Here is a 23,649-nt window from a genome sequence, read left to right as displayed (position 1 = left end):
ACAGACAGGAAGAGTTTAACTCCTCCTTATCTTCCACACTAGCATTAAACCTTCAGACAAGGCAAAAAAAAAAAAAAAAAAAAAAGTCAGCAATTGGGACAGTGTGCCCTTCCTGATAGAACATGGGCCAGCCAGAGATTTTTCTCATTTTTTGATCACCTGTCTTCTCTGGGCCTGTCTTTTCTTATCAGGTGTAAATTATTTGTTTGCGGCATTTCTGAAATTGCTGTAAGAAGATCAATAGAAAAGTGGTGAGGAAAGAATATAATTCCACCGCCCTCACTCTCTGAAAAGCCGGCTATTCTCGAGTTGTGTGTACTTCCTGCCAGTTCAGTAATAATTAATGTGTAGTGTGTCTGTAAACTTCAGAAACAGATTAAGAAGTGCATTTTTATCATTGTTTGGATGATCCTAAAGCGTTTTAATATTATATTGTTTAGTCGGCAAATCTCTACAATAAAGAAAACATGTTTGAATTAGGTCATTTAAAGTTTCCTCTTATAACTCTTAAAACAGGAACTGTTGCTTTTCAGAGAAGAAATATTTTTCTTGAGGAATCTAGATGACAGTTTTCTGTGGTTTCTCACTTTTCTGAACTCCCAGAGCTCTCACTGTCTGGACTATTCATATCTCACCTTTCAGTACCTATTTTCATGTGCTTGTTAATTCTCTTTTTATGCTCGAACCTGACCAGACTATAAACTCCTTGAAGCTAAGAATCATCTTCTATATTTCCCTGTTTCTCAAAGTACCTAGGTCAACAGCTGGTCAGGTTGTTGTAATAGGATTTTATGTATTTAATCACATTTACTGATGTAACCCATTTCTTATTGAAATAATGTGTTCCACCTCAGTGTATGTTAATATCCTAAAGTCATCTTGAAATGTATTATGTTTCCCAGTCTCTTTTGTAAAATAACAGTGGCCTTATTCAACATAGTGGTTCGTAGTAAAGTGCTTTCATACTGGGCTCTGGGTGTATAAGATGATCACGATATTGTACCATTGACCTTTATCCCAGTGCACAGGGTCAGATTGGGTCATTTCTGTGTGAGTACAGTTGGGAATTGTTACAACTCTGAGAACCTTACACAATTGGACAACATAAGAAAAAGAGAGTCCCCCGCTTAGGTGGATATTTATTTATTTATTGCAATTAATGAAGAATTCATGAAGGTGGTCTTTCTGAAACTTGTCTTTTGAAATTAAATTTGGCCTCTGATTGACCTTCCAGAGACAAATTCATGTTCTTGGATGTTGTGTATAAGTGTGTGTTTTAGAAAAACAAAGTAATAATTTAGCATCAAGAACATATCATTGAAATTCTTAGAAATTCCATAATTGCAGCTTTGTGCAGGCGTATTATATGAAGAAAAGGAAAACAACCCCTTAACTTTGAGGCCTTGCTTGTGCTCAGAATACATCACAGAAAAGGAAAGGGGAGAGTGTTGGTGGTGTTATTGCTTTTATTTTTAGAAAAAGTAGAGGCTCAGGCGAAAGTCCCCTTGCATACAGTGAGTCCATTTAAAGGTGTATGGTATAGCATGGGAAGTTTATTACAGATGTGAAATTATGTAGTACGTAGCAAGGATCAATGTTTATTCATACTCTAAGTTTAACCCATTTAAACATCGCAGTGGGGAGTGAATTTGCTTGTGGGCCTGAAATTCTCCCTACACTGCCATGTGGAACAGAGACAGAGTTATGGAAAATGTAGAAGGATGTCCAAGTTCCCTCTCCTTTTGGGCAACATATCTGACTCCAGTTTATGAAAAGCAAGTCAGATCACTACAAAAAATAAGTTATCTTAGTCATACTCAGGTCTTGTCTTAGCCTTTGCTATGGTCTAGGGGGTGACAGAGGACATCTGTCAGGGCCCTGTGGGGACAGAAGGCACACTCAGCTGGGATGTTGAAGAGCAGTTAATGGAGGGTCTGCTGACAGAGGTGTCGGCGGATCGAGAGAACTAAGAGAGTCTGAAGCATCTGGGAGTGGCCAAGAGTGGGAAGCCATTCCCAACCCTGGGCCTGGAGGGGCAACAAGAGGAAATCGTGCTACTGGAGCCTGGGGACAGCTAGAGCCACAAAAGAGGAACTGGGACAGTGGTGGCCGTAGGGGGTCCAGTCTGCTGCCTGAACAGCAGCACTGGAGCAGGGAGAGAGCAGTACCTCCGGCATCTCTTCCGCCACCCCCTCTTTCCTGCCCCTGCCTTCCATTGACTGAACCTGAAGCCAGAGGAAACGGAATTGAAGTAGTGCGGTTGTTAGAGGTCAACACCCTGGCATGGAAGAGACCCCTGGGAGAAGCAGACACTACCCCTTGTCGGAGAATCAGTTCTTCCCTTCAAAATCGGGAGATTATGAACAGTGATTTTTCCCTGGATTGACTGGGAGGGGGAAGGGGTGCAGGGGGTGGTTAAAAGAACAGAAGTGCAATGTTCCCCTAAGAAATACAATTTGGGGCCAGGTGCAGTGGCTCACGCCTGTAATCCCAGCACTTTGGGAGGCCGAGGCGGGTGGATCACGAGGTCAGGAGTTTGAGACCAGCCTGACCAACATGGTGAAACCCTGTCTCTACTAAAAATACAAAAATTAGCCGGACGTGGTGGCACGGGCCTGTAATCCCAGCTACTCAGGAGGCTGAGGCAGGAGAATTGCTTGAATCCAGGAGGTGGAGGTTGCAGTAAGCCAAGATTGCGCCACGACACTCCAACCTGGGCGACAGAGCGAGACTCTGCCTCAAAAAAAAAAAAAAAAGAAAATTTGGGTGAAGATTTGGCTTGTGCGATCTGAAAGAAAAAAGACCAATATTCTAATATGATTTATATCCATCCAAAGGAGAAAATAAACAGCCTCATGGAGCAGTGGTTGAGAACTCCTGCAGTGGTGTGAGACTGTCCAAGCTCCACCCAAGCTTGGCCCCTTACCAGCTGGGCTTTCTGGGGCAATTTTCTCTCTGAAGCTCTGTTTGCTCTTTTTTAAAGTAAGGAAAATGATCATACCTACCCTGTGGGGTTCTTGGGAGGCTGAAATGGAAAGATAATTGTAAAGTACTTAGCCTGGAACAGAGCACTCTAAATACAGCTGCAAGCTGCTAATATAGACAATCCCCAACTAATCATGGTTCAACTTACAATTTTTTGACTCTATGAGGATGCAAAAGCAGAATGCATTCAGTAGGAACCATACTATGAATTTTGAATTTTGATCTTTTTCCGGGCTGGTAATATGCCCTAAAACGCTCTCTCGCAATGCTGGGCAGTGGCAGTAAGCCACAGTTCCCCATCAGCCACACGGTCTCCAGGGTAAACAGCCCATCCTCCACAGTGTACTGTGTTGCCAAGTGATTTTTGGATAGTATATTTTATGTTTTCACATCCCATCATGTCTACAAAATGTCCCATCTGTGTAAAGTATTCAATACTTCGTTATAAAGTAGGCTTTGTGTGAGATGATTTTGCCCCACGGTAGGCTAATGTAAGTGCTCTGAGCACGTTTAAGGCAAGCTAAATGGTGTTTGGTAGGTTAGGTTTAGTAAATGCATTTTTGACTGATGATATTTTCAACTTATGATGGGGTTATGTGGACATAACCCCATCATAAGTTGAGGAGCATCTGTACTCTACGGAGATGACGGCTCGATCTTGGCTTGGGATCCTGTCTAGGAAGATGTCCTCTCTGCACAGGGAGTCAGAAAGGAGGTGAGGATAAGGGCATGGGGTATTCATGTTCATTCAAAGGAAACATGGGCTGCAGTGGGCTGAGAAACACCCACCCTCTCTCCCTTCTCACAGCTCAGGGAGAGGCATGCTTCTGTCTCTGACAGTGGTAGTCTGTGGAGCTGGGAAGTAGGAAGTAGAGAGTAAGTGAAGGATGCTAGGTTCCCAGCAGAACAGAGCTGGGCTGGGGTGTACAGAGGAGCATGGGAACAGGGGAGGCACATCTAGTTCTGTATCCCATCTTCCACGGCTGTCCCACACCAGGCGTCAGTGGAGGACTATGCCACCATACCCTGACCCGCCCTTTTCTGAGCCAACAGCCGCTAGAGCTTCATGCCAGGGCTGCTGTTGAAAGATGTCTCAGAGCCCTGCTCAGAGTCTTGTTCTCAGAAAATGACCACGCTTTGGAGAGGAGATGATACAGTGAGTGGGAGAGGCACATGCAGCTAAGAGCATTTCAGGAAGAAATTGGGGTCTCTTGAGGAAAAAGGATCCAAAAAAGAACTACAGATGAAATTGATTGCTTTAAGTTAGCCCATTCTATTTGTATAGTTTTAAAAATAAAAACTGGAAGCAGGTTGGATGAACATAATGCGCTAGCAGACTTGGGAATTAGGGGCAGAATGCTGCTCTAAATTCAGGAAATCATGGCACGGTTTCATATTGAACATGGTCTATTCCTACCACTAGCACTTTCCTGGCTGATTTCTTCTCCAGCTGGAGACTTCTTTCTGGTTTTCCAATTTATGCTCTACCCTCACCCCAACCCACCCATAAACCAGTGGCTGCCGGAAGCAGTATCTTTCATAGTGGTGAGTTCTGGATTTTCAGCAGTAATGGCTGAGAGTCAGGGACAAGATGAGTGTGTGTGAGCTGGTGAGAAAAGGGTAGATGATGACAGAAAATGCGCAGTGCTGTGTGCATGGAGTCCTGCAGTTCTGGACATTTTGAAGATTACCTGGCTTTCGACAATCAATGGATTTGACCACCTTGCTATAAGAAAAGATTAAATACATCTCAAAAGTCAAATGATAAATTCAATTTCTTTTTTTTTTTTTTGAGACTGAGTCTCCCTCCATTGCCCAGGCTGGAGTGCAGTGGCGTGATCTTGGCTCACTGCAACCTCTGCCTCCTGGTTCAAGCGATTCTCCTGCCTCAGCCTCCTGAGTAGCTGGGATTACAGGCACTCACCACCATGCCCAGCTAATGTTTGTATTTTTAGTAGAGACAGGGTTTCTTCATGTTGGCCAGGCTGGTCTCAAACTTCTGACCTCAAGTGACCCACTCGCCTTGGCCTCCCAAAGTGCTGGGAGCCTAAATTCAATTTCACAGTGACTATTTTACCCCACATGATGAGTGTAGAAAATGTTGGCATATCAAGTCATGGCAATTTGACATCACAAAGCCACAAAGGTGAAAAATCAGAAACATTCTTAATGTAATTCTGTGTGGAATTCTATGGTTTTAGAAGTTTCAGCCAGGCACGGTAATCCCAGCAATTTGGAAGCCCAAGGTGGGTGGATCGCTTGAGCCCAGGAGTTCAAGACCAGCCTGGGCAACATGGTAAGACCCCATCTCTACAAAGAGTTCTAAAAATTAGCCAGGTGCAGTGGTGTGCACCTGTGGTTCTAGCTACTCAGGCGGCTGTAGTCGGAGAATCACTTGAGCTCAGGAGTTCAAGGCTGCAGTGAGCTGTGATTGTACCACTGCACACCAGCCTGGGCGACAGAGCCAGACCCTGTCTCAAACAAACAAATAAAAAAGGAAGTTTCATGCTTGTTGTGACTCTGTCCCCTAAGTGTAAAGGCTAGGGTCAAAGGACTAGGGTGGAGTGGGAAGGTCAAATGCAGAAATACCCCTCCACGTGTGGACAGGAAGATGTGCAGGAGTGTATTTGTATACTTAGTGTTTGCATTGTTTCTAAGACGTTATTGACACCTGGAATGATTCATTTCCTAAGCGTTGAGAGGTAAGTTATCTTAATCAGTGGATACCTGTTGAATAGGTTGAATATAATAGTTTTGAAAATATTGGTGACATAAAAGTCATCTAAAAAGGCATCTAAAATCATCAGTAAACATTTCAGTGGTGGTCAAGAACAGAGCATGCCTTCTTTCTGGAGCCATCTATTTAGTGTAGTGGCACTTACGGGAGTGGAACAATATGGAGTCACTCATGCATTCTCTGTCATGGTGCTGGGCCCAGTAGAAATGCCTATTGCAATGTAACAGATTAATTCTGAAAATAGAACCAATTCCTGAAAAGCCAAAGGTTGCATATGAAAACCTAAAAACAGCCTTTGCTGGAGGCTCAGTTTCTTGATCTCAGACATTACTACTAGTTGGTATAAATGGTCTGATAAGGCCCAGAGAGGAGCACCCACTTCCTGCCATAGAGGGCATGAAGCTGTGGACATAGGAAGCTCTCAGTAAGTGCTTCTTCAGCAGACACAAACACTGAGGATAAAGGACCTTTCAGTATGTTATTTGGGGAACCCAAATCTAGTCATTTCTGGCTGTTTTCTTTGCTTTTTCCTTTTCTAGTTTTTGAGTGTTGACAGCCAGATCCTCACCATACTGGTTGGTAGTCTGTACTAGAGCCTGCATGTGTCAGGTAAGGCACTCTGCAAATCCTGGCGAGGAAGGAGACTTACAATAAACTCGATTGTTCTTTTCCTCTTTAATCAGATCTGGCAGCTTGTGCCTGACTAGTCCCGTCAACATTGTGAACAGTGGAGATGATTTGCCTCAGTTGCACCGCGCACTGAAAAAGCAGTACTAATGGCTGTGCAGACATTCCTAAAGAGAATCTTAGTTTTCTTCCTCCACTTTAATAGTGGTCACCCAGTGGGTTGAGCAAACAAACATTTATTGAGCACCTGGTGTGTACAAGCATTTGGCTCTGCTTTGGTGCTGAGGAGAGTAAAGCTGCCAGGGAAAACTGAGGGGACACACGGACAGCTCCAGTAGGGTAGCTTTGCAATGGGACTCACACCTCTTCATTCTTCCAGAAGCCAGAAGATACTCACTGGGGAAAGTTGTGATGGGAGTTTTTCCGTGAGCAGCAAGAGCTAACAGGCCGCTTGCCTACAAGAGAAGGTGGGACAGCAGATTCCTCCTGGAGAATTTCCCTTGTGGCCCTCTCATTGCCCTCTGACAGATTGCAAGCCTGAAATCTGTCAGCTTTGAAAGGTTGCCTGACCCTCCAGTATATGGCTATGTAAGACAGGTACTGAAAGATGGCTTTTGTTGAGGAACTGACTCCCAATAAAAATGGTTAACTATCCATTGTGGGAAAACACACCGTTGAGGCTGGGCATGGTGACCCACACCTGTAATCCCAGCACTTCGGGAGTCAAGGGTGAGAGGATCTCTTGAGCCCAGGAGTTCAAGTGCAGCCTGAGCAACACAGTAAGACTCTGTCTCTACAAAAAAAAATTTAAAAATTAGCTGGGTGTGGTAGCATGGATTTGTAGTCTTAGCTTCTTGGGAGGCCAAGGTGGAAGGATTTCTTGAGCTCAGGAGTTAGAGACCAGGAGTTCAAGTCCAACCTGCAACATAGTGAGACCCTGTCTCTACAAAAAAAATTTTTTAATTAGCTAAGCATAGTACTGCACACCTGTAGTCCTTGCTACTCCAGAGGCTGAGGCAGGAGGATCTCTTTAGCCCAGGAGTCTGAGTTTACAATGAACCATGATTGTGCCACTGTACTCCAGTCTGGGTAACAGAGCAAGATTCTGTCTCAAAAAAAAAAAAAAAAAAAAAAAAAACCTTGACATGCAAACCAGAAAGTCTCCTTGCTTCTCAGAATGCTTGAAGTGAAAACAACATTCCAACCCTTTCACCTCCACCTTTCTCTCCCTCCCTGGCACAGGGCCTGGCAAACTCCTACTCATCCTTCACTGCCCAGCTCCAATGTCATCTCCTCTGTGAGGTCTTCCTCGTTAGCTTCCCACTCACCGCTACCAGGAATCTGGCTCCTGTCTTCCGGCATCCACCACCCTTGCATGCACTCCTTCATAGACTCCCCTCTGCTTGCTTCCCCTCTAGGATTGGGTGCTGCTTCAGGGAAAGAACTTTGTCATCTGTGTGTACCCAGTGCTTAACTTGGGATCAGGAATGGAGTGATGGGTAAATGTTTGTTAAATGGACAGAGGAGAACATGAACAAATGATCTTTTATAAAGGCACAGGTGTGTAAATATACAATTCCTCCTTATGACTGTGCTGCTGAAAATAGACAAACAGAGGGTACCAGTACAAACAGCCTCAGACAGGAGCTAACTATTAAGGAAAGGTTTGTTTTAATTTTAGTTTCAGACTCTGGTAGTGGAAGCAGGAACTTTCACATGCTGCGATTAGGAAGACAAATGTCCCACTGTGCAAACAGCAAGAGGATATGACTGCTGCCAGCACGCAGTACAGCTGTCCCCAACTCTATGAAGACATGCAACACTCAGATAACAGCAGAGTGCGGAGAGGGGGTCTATTCTTCTCACTCTGTTATGTCATGTGAATACTTTCTCTTGCGGAAATCATTGGGACCACTTGTTGTTTGCCTTACTCTTAACCCTTTAATCATAGACCTACTGATGCTGTCACCCAGGCTGCCATGGGGTGACAGGAAGGCTTTCCTTCCTGCATACATTTGTTCAAGCATTTGGCCTGGAAGTGATAAATGCATGCTAATGCAGAGCTTAATGTGGAGCTTTCAGTTAGCATCTTGCAGGTTGTGAGGGATTGCTTCGGCTGTTGGGTCTTTACTCTTGCTTCTTCCTGTACATCACAGACACGCTTCCTGTGCTGTTTGTTGCTCTGTGGTGTGGTTGATGAGGTGTCTGAAGTGTTGCTAATGCAGCGCGTGTGATCTTTAGAAATATTTTCCCTGAAAGAAGTTATTTTTAAAGCAAGTGATAAGAAACCACAGAACACCAAAACCCAGAAGGAGAGGAAAACTGGAGGCTCCCAGTCTCAGGAGGCTTCAAGAATCAGAGCCAACTAGACAGCCTGACTGGACCCCATCTATTTTTACTGGTCTTACGGTAAGGGGTAAGGTTTAGGCTGGAAATAGATGAAGGCAGGCTTAATATACTTACAGAGAGACTGAAGTAACAGCTTGAATGTTGTGATATAAATGAGTTTGATTGTTATGATAAAATATGATAGGTCAGTCTTCCCAAGATGACTATTGGGTGTACATGTTACTGGCCATAATTTATTCTTATGGGATACAAATGAGTTGGCCAACTTTGGGCAAGGCACCATCCTCTGTGGGCTTCAGATTCCAAGTCTGTAAAATGGGTTAAGAGTACCCACCTCACAGTGCTGTTTGGAAATGAAGTGTGTTAATATATGTGCAGTCCTAGGACATTGCAGGGTCCAGTATGAGAGACAGAATTTTGTAATGAAAAAAGTCTGCTTTTCAGAGCCAGACAATGCTAGATTTGAATATTCAGTTTCACTATATGATTAATATATGTGATTATTTATGTGATTCTGGGCAACCTCACTATTCCTCTGTTTATTCGCCTGTACGATGGGACTAATAATACTTGTTTTATAAGCTGGTTGTGAGTTTTTTGTTTTGTTTTGTTTTGTTTTTTGCCACAGAGTCTTGCTCTGTCACCCAGGCTGGAGTGCAGTGATGCAATCTTGGCTCATTGCAACCTCCATCTCCCAGGTTCAAGCAATTCTCATGCCTCAGCCTCCTGAATATCTGGGATTGCAGGCTAGTGCCACCATGCCTGGCTAATTTTTGTATTTTTTAGTAGAGACAGGGTTTCACCATATTGGTCAGGCTGGTCTTGAACTTTTGACCTCCAGTGATCCCCCTATCTCAGCCTCCCAAAGTGCTGAGATTGCAGGCATAAGCCACCACACCCAGCCCTGGTTATGAGTAATAAATAAGACACTGCATACAAAACATCTAACAACTTAACGTAATGAAAGACTATTAATAAAGGCTAAGGTATCTACATGATATCTGTCAAAATTATCTTTCTCAAAAGGAATGTTATCTTAGATTTTATTTTATACAAATCCTGTCATACTATTGGATTACTCAGTTAATTTATTTTGAACCCTCAATGACATTCTGGAAAAGTCACAATAGACTTGAAATGAAGTTAATCAGGGATAGTTTTGGACCTTTGTAGTGGTCACTTAATGGAATCATTTTTAAAAAAGGAAGCTAAGAAATTTAACCTAGGTATATTTATATTACAAGTGCTAAATGTAATTGTAAACAACCTTTTAAAAAGTTTGCTACACTATTTTTTTAATGTAAATGATATAAAAGGATATCAGTGAAAACCAAATCTCACTCTCTCTCCTGACCCTTGGCCACCCAGATCTCCTCTGCAGGCAGACACAACCTCAGCCCTTAGCAGTCTCTTCCAGACCTGTTTCATGTACTGAAACCCCGAGCTGTGCTTCATTTTTAAAATTGAACATCTTGGAGAGCTTTCCATATTAGCCACCTGATTCCTTTTTGTGCCTTCATAGTATTCCATAGCACATTTTAAAAGATCACTTTAAAAAGCAATATAACAATACTGTTTTTTGTTAGCCATATTATAAAAATGCTAGCCGGGTGCGGTGGCTCACGCCTATAATCGCAGCATTTTGGGAGGCTGAGGCGGGTGGATCACCTGAGGTCAGGAGTTCAAGACCAGCCTGGCCAACATGGTGAAACCCTGTCTCTACTAAAAATACAAAAATCAGCCAGGCGTGATGGCACGTGCCTGCAATCCCAGCTACTTGGGAGGCTAAGGCAAGAGAATCACTTTAACTAGGGAGGTGGAGGTTGCAGTGAGCCAAGACTGCACCACTGCACTCTAGCCTGGGTGACAATGAAACTCCGACTCAAAAAAAATAACAATAATAACAATACCATATATAACAATATAATATATATGCCAATATAGCAATATAATAAGGCTATGTTGTGGAGACCGCCTTCAAGATGAATAAAAGCCAGCTGCTCTTATATAATGTGAAAGTGTGACTGTGAGTGGATAAAGTGTCCAATGGCAGCATTGGACAGGGACTTTACAATTTTTTTTCTTTCAGAAGATTAAGGAACAAGCAAGCGTGACGTGCTGTGGGAAAAAATGTCTTAGATGACTAAAAATCATTTGAAGCTAAAATATACATGTAGAAAAATTAAAGTTGTTCCATGAAATTGAGTTGAAGAAAGCAATATTTCTAAATTTGTGTATTATTTTAAGCATGAGTTTTAATTTGTACAAATAACTGAATTAATGAATTCAGGTATGTATACCTATTTGAATTAAGTATTATGAGTAAATATCTGACCATTTCCTTTATGTTATGAAAAGTTTTTATATTCAGAAATCTTTTGGGGGAGGATCTCATCAGGAAAATGCACACTGCCTTCTGCGGGGGGTTGCTTGGGGGGCCTCAATATTTAGCAGCCCTGTTCTGAACAAACAAATCAAACATTGCAGAGCAGGCCCAGGCTGAAGTGGCACTTTCATTAGTAAGGGCAGGCAGGAAGGCTATTAGCCAGGTGTGCTTGCTAACCACTGAGCCCCCAAATTAAGCAGGTTTAACTGTCCTCCAGGTGCTGCAGAGCTAGACCACCAGGAAGGTAACTGTGTACCACCTGGACAGTGCTCCTACGGGCTGGCACAAAGCCAAGAGACAAATTGCTCCCGTCTCCCCAGGGAGAAAATACAGGACAAGATAGAGGATAGGAGTTCACCTACTGAGTTTCCCTCACAGGCCAGGAGTGTGTTTTGGCATAAAGCATGTCCTCATTTAGACTAATTCTCAGCACATATATGGGACATGTAGGTAATTCCCTGGCACATAAAGGGTGCACTTGTTTCCTTAAGGAAGGAAGAATGGCTTCACCGCAACTGCTGGCACCCACATGCTGCCTTAGAACTTTTGAGTCATGTCAAACAGCTTCAATCACAGGGTCTGGGTAGGAGAATGCAGCTGCTAGGAGACTGAGAATCGAAGCCGTCCTGGAGCTTCCCACCAGGAGAGCGCTTACTGAGTGTCTAGCCCCGTCTCTATATTCACAGATGGGAAAACCGAGGCCCATGTGGGTCAAGGTTGAGGGAGTAGCCCAAAATCACCCAGAACTGAGAGTGGAGCTGGGGCAAGAAACCCACTGTCATCTTTCAGATTCTTCTTGGTTATTGACAAGAGCACGGTTTTCTGCCTTGTTCTCATCCTTCCCCTCTCTAGAGCTCCCTCCTTCACGTGTGGAGGTACAGTCGGTGGCCCTCTGATAGTCCAGTTCCACTGCAGCGGGCTCTGATTTCAGCCTGTAAGACAAACAAGGATGTGGCAAGCATGGGCCAGAGTGACTGGCTGCCGACATGCCCATCTTTGATATGAATTACTACAATTATATTAACTGCACCAATAGTTATGGACGGTGCCAGTTGCGAGAAATGACTGTGCTAGGTCAGAGAGCCCATTTGTTGCCAGGCCAGCACTGAGCACTGTATCTCTATGAATAGAGATCAATAGTATCAATAGTATCTCTATTGACAATGAAATCTGGGGAAGAGTTGCAGGTAGTACCTGATATGCAGAGGGTCCTTGAGGAAGAACAGGGAGGGACAGAAAGAGGGAGGGAGGAGAGAAGGATGGGAGGCAGAGAGGGAGGGGGGCATCTCAGTTAGTGAGATTTTATTTGTTCTAAAAGGTGGCAGAAAATTAAATAATGTCATGAGTTTTTTCTAATTCTCTAGTGCTGTTTTCTACAATGTTCAAACCATGTTCTATCATTGAAGCAGACCAGACATAAGAAAGAACTGAAAATTTCACTTTAGCTTCCGTACTGCTGATTCCCCCTATGGGACTAGGGTCATAGGGAGAAAAATCAATGGACTCCAGAGCCAATCAGATCTGGATTTGAATTCTACTTTTTCACCAACCATGTGGCCTTGGGAAGGTGACTATAATCTCTTTTATCACTCCATTCCTGATCCCAAGTTAGGCACTGGGTACACACAGATGACAAAGTCCATTTCTAAGAGATAAAAACACATACCTTCAGGGACCTCTGCTCCATGCTTCCTGGGCACCCTGAACTTTATCTTTCACAACGCTTTTTGTAGTTTCTTACAATCACTTGTTTGATGTTCGTTTGCCTTTGTTGCTGGACCAAAGGCACCTTGAAAGCAGTGACTGGACCTGCCTTGGTCACAGCTATATCTTTATCCTGTGGTACAATGCCTGGCACATAAGTATTTGCTGAAAGAATGGATGGGTAGATGGATGAGTGGATGGTTGGGTGGCTGGATGGTTAGATGGATGGACGAACAGATGAATGGATGGAGAGATGATTCAGGAAAGTTATAAAGATCCCAGATAATGTATGGAAGGGGCCTATCCCAGAATCTGGAATAACCAGGCACTTAAAAATTCCTTTCCACTTTAAGTGGAAGACCCCACCTTCTCTTCCATCTCTGCTTCAGGACTACTTGACTCCAAATATACTATGGCCAAAAAAATATTTCTTGGCTTTCCAGTAATAACAACGCCAGGGCCATGATCTATGGGTTGCTTTAATGAGAGGTTTGTCTGTCACTGCCACAACCATCGTATATCTGAAGAGACACAAATGCCCACAGTGAACTCAAGATGCACCAAAAAATATGTCATTATAGTAGGAGAAAATGCTGGCTCTTCTAAATGGAAAGAGTGGAGAGCTGACTGGGGATATATCTAAATTTTCTCCTTCTCTAAGAGATAACCTCTTCAGGAAGGAGATGAATAAAGGAATAACTATTAAGAAATAACTGAGTAAAATAATCTTCTCCCTCCATTTCAGCAGCACTTTAGATCTGATCTTGCCCTTATAACACTCTGCTTTCTACCTTGTGTTATTGTGATATGTACATGTGGCCAGGGGCCGGATACCCAGCAGGCAGTCAGTGCTCATTGAATGAATGAATAAGTTGATGTCTTATTTCTTCTCCTAACTGATTCCTGTGGTTAGATTCTGCATCTTGCCTTTATATCTGCGCCCATGTCTAGTGCACTATTTTGTGCCAGTTAGGGCGTAAGCTCTGGGTAAATATTTGTTGGACGAACAAATGAATACCCAAAAGGGCTTCTTCTGGAGGAAGGCCAGGAAAACGTTCCTTTGATGAAAATAATTTGTAAAGAGGCAGGGAGCTACTGGAAGGCAAATGTCTGGGGAGGAGAGACAGGCCTCTAGGTTGAATAGAAGTAGTGGTGGTGAGGTTGTCTCCAAAGAAAGCAGGGGAGGAAGTGTGTGAATAATAAAAGAGGAGATTGTCAACCAGGAAAGCATCTCCATCTGGCTGTGATAAATCTGCATTTTGTACCAGCAAGTAGGGAGAGTGCCTTGGGAGAGAGGGAGGCCAGGGACATGGCAAGTGGTTTGGCAAAGGTAATGACGATGATAACCAAATTGAAGCTCCTGTGTCTTTTCTCTCCCTCAACCCCTTGTCTCCCTGTATTGCCACCATTTGCTTTCATTTCTCCATCAAACCTCCCTCTTACAAGCTCTATTTTCTCAATTTCTACTTGACCTTCACATCACTTGCCTGGGGCTTCCACCCATACCCCATTGCAAGGTCATCAGAAACCCCCATGTTGCTGCAGCAACAGCTCTCCCCATGTGTATCTCACTGGAGCAGCTGCTACCTCTGTTAACCACTTCCCCCTTTTTAAATGTCTTGTGCTTTGCCTTTCATGTCGCCCCATCTTGGGGTTTCTCTCCTATCGCTCTGGTCTCTGCCTCTTTCCCTCTTCTCATCCCTTCAGTGCTGGTGCTTCTCAGGGGCTCTGTCAAAGGCCTCCCTCCCCCACTCTCATGTTCCCCCTGTGTTATGTCGTCTACTTTAGTGGCTGCAGCTGCCATATATATGCTGGGGTTTCCATTCCTGGATCTCCAGTCCAGGCCTCTTTTCTGAACTGCAGGTCTCTTAGAGATGTTCACTTGGCCATTCCTCAGCCATTGCTTTCCAGCAGCAAAAGCTGAGAGCCTTGCCGTCTGCCAGGCCTGCTTCTCCTCTGGTCTGCCCCTTTCTGTGAATGGCATCACTACCCATCCAGATGCTTAAGCCAAAAACCATTCATCTTCCTCTGCCCAAGCCAGAAGTCATGTTCCCTCTTTTCCTTCCCTGTCCATATCCAGTTTATCATCAAGTCCTGTAGATTCTGTCTTCTCCTCCTTCAAGTCCATCCCATTTTCTCCATCTCCACTGCCACCATTCAAGTTCAGATCATCAGTGTCACCTTCCTCGGTTACTGGCCAGTCCCTTGATTGGTCTCACTGCTTCTTCTCTTTTCTTTCTCCCATCTTGTCATCCTGCAGTCCACTTTCACTCTCAACTGCAGTGATCCTTCTCAAATACAATCTGGACTCTGTATTATCCCTGCTTGCATTTTCCCTGCCCTGTAGAAGAGGTAAGTCCTTAGCATGGTTGTAAAACACTTAATTATCTGGCCCCTACTTACTTCTTTAATATAATCCCTCACCTCTCCAAAACACCCTCTGGCCACCCACCCAGACACAGCAGAGCCTGTTTCGGCCAGCAAGCGGAGCCACTTCTGGCTCTCAGTGCCATGTCCTGTCTTGCCTCTGGTTCCTGCAGGCCACATCTCAGCTTGTGTATCCTCCAAGAGCCCATCCATCCACAAAGACACTCCTTACTGTGGGCTTCTGCAGTAGATGTCCAGGCAATAGCCTATCTGTTTGACTGGGCTCCATGTGCTGTGGTAACAGAACTTACTCTTCTCTTTGTCTTTGGGGACTTTAGGCCTTGCTGTTAGGTTTCACTCCTCTGAGACTGCTCTTGAAGGACCCTGGACAGGGCTACTCAAGGCAGAGGTGATCCGTCAAGGTGTAGGAAGAGCCTGACTGCCCTTGCCCCGTGCAGCCTTCCAAAGGCTGAGGAGTCCTACCACCATCAGTGCTCCTTGTATGCATCCTCTTGCTATGTTACAGTTGCCTTGTTATTTGTTTGGGGCCCTCAAAAGAATGCAGGTTTTGAGTTTCTGTCTTTTACTTGTCCAACACTTGGAGCACCTGCTGTGTCCTGAGATACAGCAGTCATGGCCACTTCAGTTGTGCTATTTGTGTCTAGCTGAGAGGGCGAGTGGGAGCTGAACACAGCCTGGGCTCCCCTCTCCAGGCTACATGCTCTGGCTTGGGGCTCTGTCCCTCAGAGGAAGCATCTTCTCTACACACAGGTGCTGTCTAATTGCCAAGCTGTACACCTGCCTGAAAAAGACAGCTTTTTCTAATTCACAAAAAGTACCCAACAGGCTAAGGCTGACCCACACATTGGAGGACAAGATAAATAGGTTCCTACTCTCACAGTGCTATCTGTCTAGCATGGGAAGACAAAACTTAAACAAAGAAATATATAACCACACAGCAAAACATTTCGGATGGTGAAAAGGCTCTACAAAGAATTGAAGAGAGTATCTGCGGAAATGCTTTAGGTTGATGGGTCCAGGAAGATGTCTCTGAGGAGCCAGAGCATTTAAGCTGAGATCCCATGATAAGGAAGCCAGCAATGTGCAGGTGAGAGGGAAGAGCTGCCTGACATCCCTAAGACTGGTATGGTCTTGATGCGTTCAAGGAGCAAAAGAAAAGCCAGAGTGGTTGAGGGCTAAAGGGCAAGAGGAGAGACAAATGCAATGACCAGGGAGAGGTGACCAGGGGCCAGATCGTGCAGAGTTTCATAAGGCCTCTCTACCTGCTCACCGTATTGTGCCCAAGGACTGGCTCGTTGCATTTATCCAATAAGTACCTGTTGAATGGGAGAATCTCATCATGCCTCTGTGTACAGAATAAGTGGCTCAAGACAGAAGCTCCACGTGGCCCCAGTGCCCTCTAGTGACCACAGACTCCAGCCCAAGGCCCTCCATGGCTTCATCATCTTCAGAAAGTCACTTACTTCCCTTGTTTTTGGGGCCCAGCCTCAGGGTCCAGCAATAATTCCTGGAATTTGTCTTACTAACTATTCTCTGCAAGTGGGACTCAAACAGTTAGAAAAATCCATGATATGAGTTTCATAGTCAGACTGACAGCAGGCCTTCATCCCTTACCCAAGCAGAGTTTCCAAAGAGAATACATGGATGTCTAATTTCTCAGGGGAATGCAGGGAACCTGTGCAGAGGACAAGCATTAGCAAGCAAGCTCTCTAACAGCCTTCAGATCTGGGTGTTTTGCAGCAGTTAGGATGATCTCCAGGTAGTCTCGCAGCTCAAGCCTGGCACCATTTGGCCATGCTGGCCTGACAAGATCATAGCTACAGGCTGTACACTCTGTCCGTGAGGACATGCTGCTGAGAACCCAAGCGTGGGCATAATGTATGTATCGAAGACATATTGCAGCGTGTGCACAGACAAAACATCCCACTCCTGCTGTTGTTGTTTGCTTTCATTTGGATCCCAACCCATTCTGGGCCCATTAAGCTAATCACCCAACAAATTCTGAACTGTTTTCTCATCGTGAGGCTGTTCCATGCCTGACTGAAAAACCTGTTTTCACCCAACTTCCCTGGAAAAAGCCTACTGCAGCCCATTTACAAATGTATGCATCAGTAAATCAAAAGTGACAGCACAGATCTGGCTTTTCTGGGAGAGGGGATGGCAGAGGGAGAAACCCAGTCCTTCCCCTCTCAGTTTCTTAAATGATGCCATATACACAGCTTTATTTGAAATGTTCTTAAAAAATAGGTCATCTTCAACTTCCTTGATAGATCATTCTCTACATCGGTGAAACTTTGGCTCCTCTCATTTTCCAAAGCCTCTGCCTGTGTTTTTCTGAGTCTAGTCATCCTCCACTGAGCCGAGTGAAGGAATCTGGCTCTCCCGGATGTTTGCAGGTATTTCCTCTTCAGTTGTCACTTAGCCAAGTGGAGCACATGTGTTCTTTAATTTTTCTTCATTAATCAGTCTCCAAATTCCTTTACACTTGCTCCTCAGGTGATTCCATCAAATCAACATATTTCGGGAGCTAAAAATGCCTGGAAGAATACAGCCTTCCAGCTGCAGCCATCCAAACGTGTGGATTCGCGTATGTTCCCTGCACTGCATGGCCATATGTTTCCACAGGTTCACTTCCAGGAGCGTTCTGTGTCTCCATTTGCTTCCCTGCAAATGCATACTTAGTCTCATCTGTGAGTTTTCTAACTGAGTCTTAAGGCATCAAAAATTAAGAGCATATAGATAACAGCCCAGTGTTGGTGAGGGAGGGTGTGGGGAAGTGGGCATTCTTGTACCCATTGCTGAGAGTTTCAATTGACCTAACTTATTTTGAAGGCCATTTTAAAATAAAATGACCTTTTAAAATAAAAAATACGCAGACCCTTCACCCAGCAGTTCAACTTCCCCGAATCTATACTGCACCTGTATCAGTGTGGCATTGTTTATAGTAGCCTGTATCAGTCCATTTACACACTGCTATAAAGAATGCCTGGGACTGGGTAATTTATAAAGGAAAGAGGTGTAATTGACTCACAGATCTGCATGGCTAGGGAGGTCTCAGGAAACTTACAATCATGGTGGAAGGTGGAGGGGAAGGAGGCACCTTCTTCACAAGGTGGCAAGGGAGAGAGAGAGCAAAGAAAGAAGTGCCACTTTTAAGCCATCAAATCTCGTGAAAACTCACTCACTATCATCAGAACAGCATGGGGGGAAACCACCCCCATGATCCAGTCACCTCCTACCGGGGTCCCTCCCTCAACACGTAAGGATTACAGTTTTCGAGATGAAACTTGAATTGACGCAGACCGAAACCATATCATAGCCCAAAGTGGAAAATAGTCTAAATGTCCATCCATTAGAAATGATGACATAAATGAATTAAGTATATTTTGCTATACTCATGTAATGGAAGTCCAAGCAACAGTTATAAAAAGAAAATAACATAGATCTGTGTGTACTGACATGGACAGATGCTAAAGCAATATCATGAAATTCAAATAGCAAATTGGAGAACAGTATGTATGGTATGAAACCATTTTTGTAAATTTTTATTCTAGCTATTCACAGAACAAAATCTGGAAGGATTCACACAAATCTCTTAATGGTGCTTTTTTCCCCCCTCAGGTTGGGAACTTTCTACAGTATACATTTTTAAATTATTGGACTTTTTCTGTTTTTCAGCAATGGCGTATTACTTTAAAGTTCAGTAAAAACAACAGAGGTATTACTTTATTTTTGCTGTGCTCTTGATCCAGAAAGATGAGCTTTTATGCCACTTATTCCCTATTGCCCCGATTGTCCCCTAGTCTTTCTCAGACATTGAGGAGCTTTCTGTAGGCTAATCCCAGAATTCTTTCTTTTCCCTCAAAGACCAGAACAGCAGCATCATCTTTTTGGGGTTTAGTTAACTTTAGCACATAAGGTTTTCTTAAGGTGGCTTTCAAGTTTTAACCTGCACTTCCAGGCCCCTTTAACCTGCTTTTCTTTCCTCTTCTTTTCTTTTCTTAACATGTTCAGATTCTTTATGGATTATTTCAGTGGTCTTATTACCCATTTTTTAAAGGTTTTGATCATTTTCTAAGCATCTGTATCTTCCCCCTCCCTCCCCATCCTTTCATGAGAGGAGACACCTGTTTCCCAGCCTGCTTAGAATTACTTGTTGATATTTGTTTCACAGAATTTTTAAAAGAGGGCCAAGGGAATCGGACATGACCTTTTGCTGCAGAAATAACTGTCTTTTGTCTCACTCCTAGCTCTTCCTGCACGAATACTGTACATGCTGTATGTGTTATTACAACAGTTATTTTTGTTGGGTCTTTTTATATCTACTTTATTTTTGAGGTGGTGATTTGTTTAGTCAGTGTACTTTTTAAAAAAACTAGCACTCCTACAAATTTATTTCTCATTATTTTTAATTTTTATATAAGCAATATGTACAGAAAATTGTAAAATACAAGTAAGCAGAAGAAGAAAAAGTAGAAATCACCTGTATTTTTACTATCAGGTATAGCAAGCTTTAATAATTGGGTTTCTTGCCTCCTTGATAATTTCTATGTATATGAATATTTACCTTTTCTTAAAAATGAGATTATATTTAATAAATTATTTTATAACCTGATTTGTTAATACTTAACAATGTAGCATAAATAGTTTCTTATCATTAAATGTAGATAATAACAGCAAGTTTAGCATTTACTATATGCCAGGCATGAGACTACACATTATATGTTATTTTTTCTCCTAATTTATCTTACGTCCATCCTTCAGTAGGAAATTTTTTTATGGCACTCTTTATCTGGAGTAATCTCTCTTTTGTTGTTGTTGTTGTTCTATTAGTCTCTTGTTTTTTAGCTTTCTCCTACACATGGCTTTCATGAAATGAAACATATTTGTGATTTTTTGTTTACAGATTAAGCATTATAAATATTAACCCATCCAGTGCTCATGACAATGCTGTATGTTGGGTGATATTATTACTCTCATTGTATAGATTTTAAAAACTGAGATACAGAGAAGATAACTTGCTTAAGGTCACACAGCTAGTAAGTGACAGAACTGGGTTTTAAACCTAAGCAATCTAGTTCCAGAGGCTATGCTCTCAACCACAAACTCTCATTTTCATGACTAAATCTATGATAATTATTTAACCACTCCTTTCTTTCTGTGCTTTTAGGTTTACTCTTACAGCAGAGTGATGAACATCTTGTTCATGTATATCTTTGTATATGTGTTCAATTACTACCTTAGGCTAGATTCCCATGAATAGAATTGCTGAGTCAAAAGGTTGACACATTTTTTAAAGGTTAGATACATATTAGTCAAAGTTTTTAAGCAACATGCTTTCTAGGCCTCTTTGATCTTTATAATTCATTGTTCCTTTCTAAAAATATATAACTGTCTTCTGCGTTGAAGGATAATTTTTTTTATTAATATGGGGCTTCTTGTTCTACTTCCTCACCTTTCCTTATTTCTTCAAAATGTTTAACAAACTAATACATTTCCAAAAGGCATTATGCTTCATCTTGTCAGTATTTCCAGTACCTTGTATCTCCTGGACTTTATGCAATGGGTGTGTGTGCACAGATGGAATATGTTCCACCATTTGGCTTAATGACAATTTTTCACACCACTAATTTTCTTTCTTTATTTTATTTTTTCTTTTAAGCCTCACAAGAATTCAAGTAACATATATAATAACTTTGTTTTCTTGATTTCAATATATGTAAATTAGGGGGGACTGCCTGGCAAGGATGAATGATGTGTCAGAGGTCTAGAAGACAAAGCTCTCACCTCTGCGTCTAACTTGTTTTATGACCTTGAGGAAACCACTTAATCATTCTGCATTTCATTTTCCTCATTTGCCAAATGACAAAGTGAACTAAATGACCTTGAAAACCTATTCTTTTTTTTCTTTTTTTTTTTTTAAAGTGTCAGGCTATCCAAGACGCAAGTTGATCTTTGAAAAGTATTGTTTGAAATTGGGGCAAATATGTGTGTGTGTTGGTGGGGCAGAGTTGGAGGCACTAAAGATTGGTTTCAACATATTAAAAATATTTTGTGCTCTGACACTTGACCAAGGCGTCCTAACAGTGTGCTTTAGTGGTTTGTGAAACATATTTCTAAGGCCAAGGTAATTATAGTTGTTCCACTGAAGCATGACAAATGGCCCTTCACTTTGAATTCTTTTATGGGAAAGAAAAGCCTTCCATGACAACAGCCCTGGAACTTAATGACAGGCTCCAGATCTGGGGGCAAGAATAGAGACAGACATTGGCTGCAGTGAAGAGAGAGAAGACAACAGCACGGGCTCACCTGGGAAGAATCAGGGCAGGGTGATGTAACAATAACAACAACTCACTAATGACATTAGTGGGGCTCTGCTGAGAACTTGCTATTGACCGGACGTTGTCCCAAGAATTTCATATACATTGTCTCATTTAATTCCCACAGTGCGGCTGGGTGAAGTGGCTCACGCCTGTAATCCCATCACTTTGGGAGGCTGAGGTGGGGTGAATCACAAGGTCAGGAGTTTGAGTCCAGCCTGGTCAAGATGGTGAAACCCCATCTCTACTAAAAATACAAAAGTTAGCCGGGTGCAGTGGTGGGCACTTGTGATCCCAGCTACTTGAGAGCTGAGGCAGGAGAATCACTTGAACCTGGGAGGCGGAGTTTGCGATGAGCTGAGATTGCACCACTGCACTCTAGCCTGGGTGACAGAGCAAGACTCCATCTCAAAAAAATAAATAAAATAAAAAATTCCCACAGTGCCCCTAAGAGATAGGTTATAAGATAGGTACTTTTATTTTTTCTGTTTTACAAAGATGAGCATTGGGAGGTTCTTTAAAAAAGAAGCTAGATAACCTCCTTTGAATTATTCAGCCATTAGTTGTCAGAGATAGGATTTGAACCGAGAATTCATTCATTCATTTAATACATTTGTTTTGTTTTGTTTTGTTTTGAATGCCTGTTACACGTCAGTCACCTGTCTAAAGAGTGGTGACGCAGAAGTGAATGAAGCAAAATTCTTGCTTTTATGGAGTTTGGCTAGTAGAGGATGAGACCAGTCATAACAAACCAACAAATCAATAAATAATTTCAGAGGGTAATAGTGCCGTGAAGAAAAATCAGCTATCTGTGAGGAGAGTGACTGGGGTAGGGGGAAGGCCACTTTACAGGAACCTGGCACGTAAAGCCCCTGAGTGATGACATCAAGCTGAGCCCTATGCGATGGAGCCAGTGAGCCATGCAGCGATCTATTGGAGGGCATTTTACCTGCAGAGTCCATCAGAGCAAAGGTCAAGGACTCGAAAGAGCTTGGCTTGTTTTAGGAACAGAGAGAAAGCCAGTGTAGTTGGATGATAAGTGAAAAGAGGGAAAAATGTCTACGGTGGAGTCAAAGAGGCGGGCAGGCTCCCGATGATGCAGGACCCATGGGCCACACTAGGATGCTTGGATTTTATTCCATGTGCAGGGAAGACCTTGGAGGATTTTACACCAGGAAGTGTTGTGATCTCCAGTCTCTGCAGGCAGATTTCTTCCTCTAGGTTATGTTGCCAACAAGGAGCATCTGGAACAGACTAGGTTGTTTACGTAGCCCACAGCCTAAAGGAGTGTTAACTTAGGAGCCAGTGTTTCAGATGAAACAAAACTCTAGGGTTTCCACAGAATAACAAGATTGAAATGGACAGTGAGAGGTCACCTTAGCTGAACTTCTGACTTTAGGAAAGAAGACCTTAGCAGATCCAAGTGGAGCATCTGGGCTATACTAAAGACCTGCAGAAAGGGGAACATCATCTTCTGTCTGGAGACCTTCCCTGAGTATATAGAAGGCGGTGCTCTAGATACTGAACTTGCTTGACCACTTCTTGGTCTGGAGGTTGTGCTTGCCTCATAGAATAAACCTCATCCAAAATAAGAAGACATTACAGCTTTGAGTAGGTGGCATCTCAGGGATTTGCATTTGTATGCAGTCTATCGTGTGTGTGTGTGTGTGTGTGTGTGTGTGTGTGTATCTCTATTTATCTTTGAAAAAATGTTTTTGAAGATGCCTTCAACATTTTAACATAGAGGGCAGGGGCACGGTGGCTCATGCCTGTAATCCCAGCACTTTGAGAGGCTGAGGCAGGTGGATCACTTGAGGTCAGGAATTCAAGACCAGCCTGGCCAACACGGTGAAACCCCATCTCTATTAAAAAATACAAAAATTAGCTGGGTGTGGTGGCGTACGCCTGTAATCCTAGCTACTTGGGAGGCTGAGGCAGGAGAATTGCCTGAACCTAGGAGGCGGAGGTTGCAGTGAGCCAAGATCACGCCACTGCACTTCAGCTTGGGTGATGGAGTGAGACTGTCTCAAAAAACAAACAAACAAAAAACAAAAAAAGCAAAAAACAAAAACAAAAGGCCTGGCATTTCTGATGAGGTGGCATTGTATGGATGGGACTAGAATTTGTTTTGTAACTCAGCAACTTGCTTATTT

At 43.1% G+C, this 23,649-nt stretch overlaps 1 protein-coding gene across 4 annotated transcripts in view; it reads left to right on the top strand.

Annotated features, from left to right (window-relative positions):
• CHN2 (chimerin 2) overlaps positions 1–23,649 on the top strand; it is a 317,173-nt gene that overhangs the window by 132,519 nt on the left and 161,005 nt on the right. The window contains exon 1 of one of the 4 annotated variants that reach the window (XM_054494683.2): positions 8,742–8,758. The exons of the other annotated variants lie outside the window; for them this stretch is intronic. The gene's annotated coding sequence lies outside the window, so the exon portion shown is untranslated. Of the gene's footprint in view, positions 1–8,741; positions 8,759–23,649 lie in introns of those variants that run through there. 4 annotated transcript variants of the gene reach the window in all.

This window comes from Pongo pygmaeus, chromosome 6 (assembly GCF_028885625.2).
Source record: "Pongo pygmaeus isolate AG05252 chromosome 6, NHGRI_mPonPyg2-v2.0_pri, whole genome shotgun sequence".
NCBI lineage: Eukaryota > Metazoa > Chordata > Mammalia > Primates > Hominidae > Pongo > Pongo pygmaeus.
This window is presented reverse-complemented; position numbering and strand designations above follow the sequence as displayed.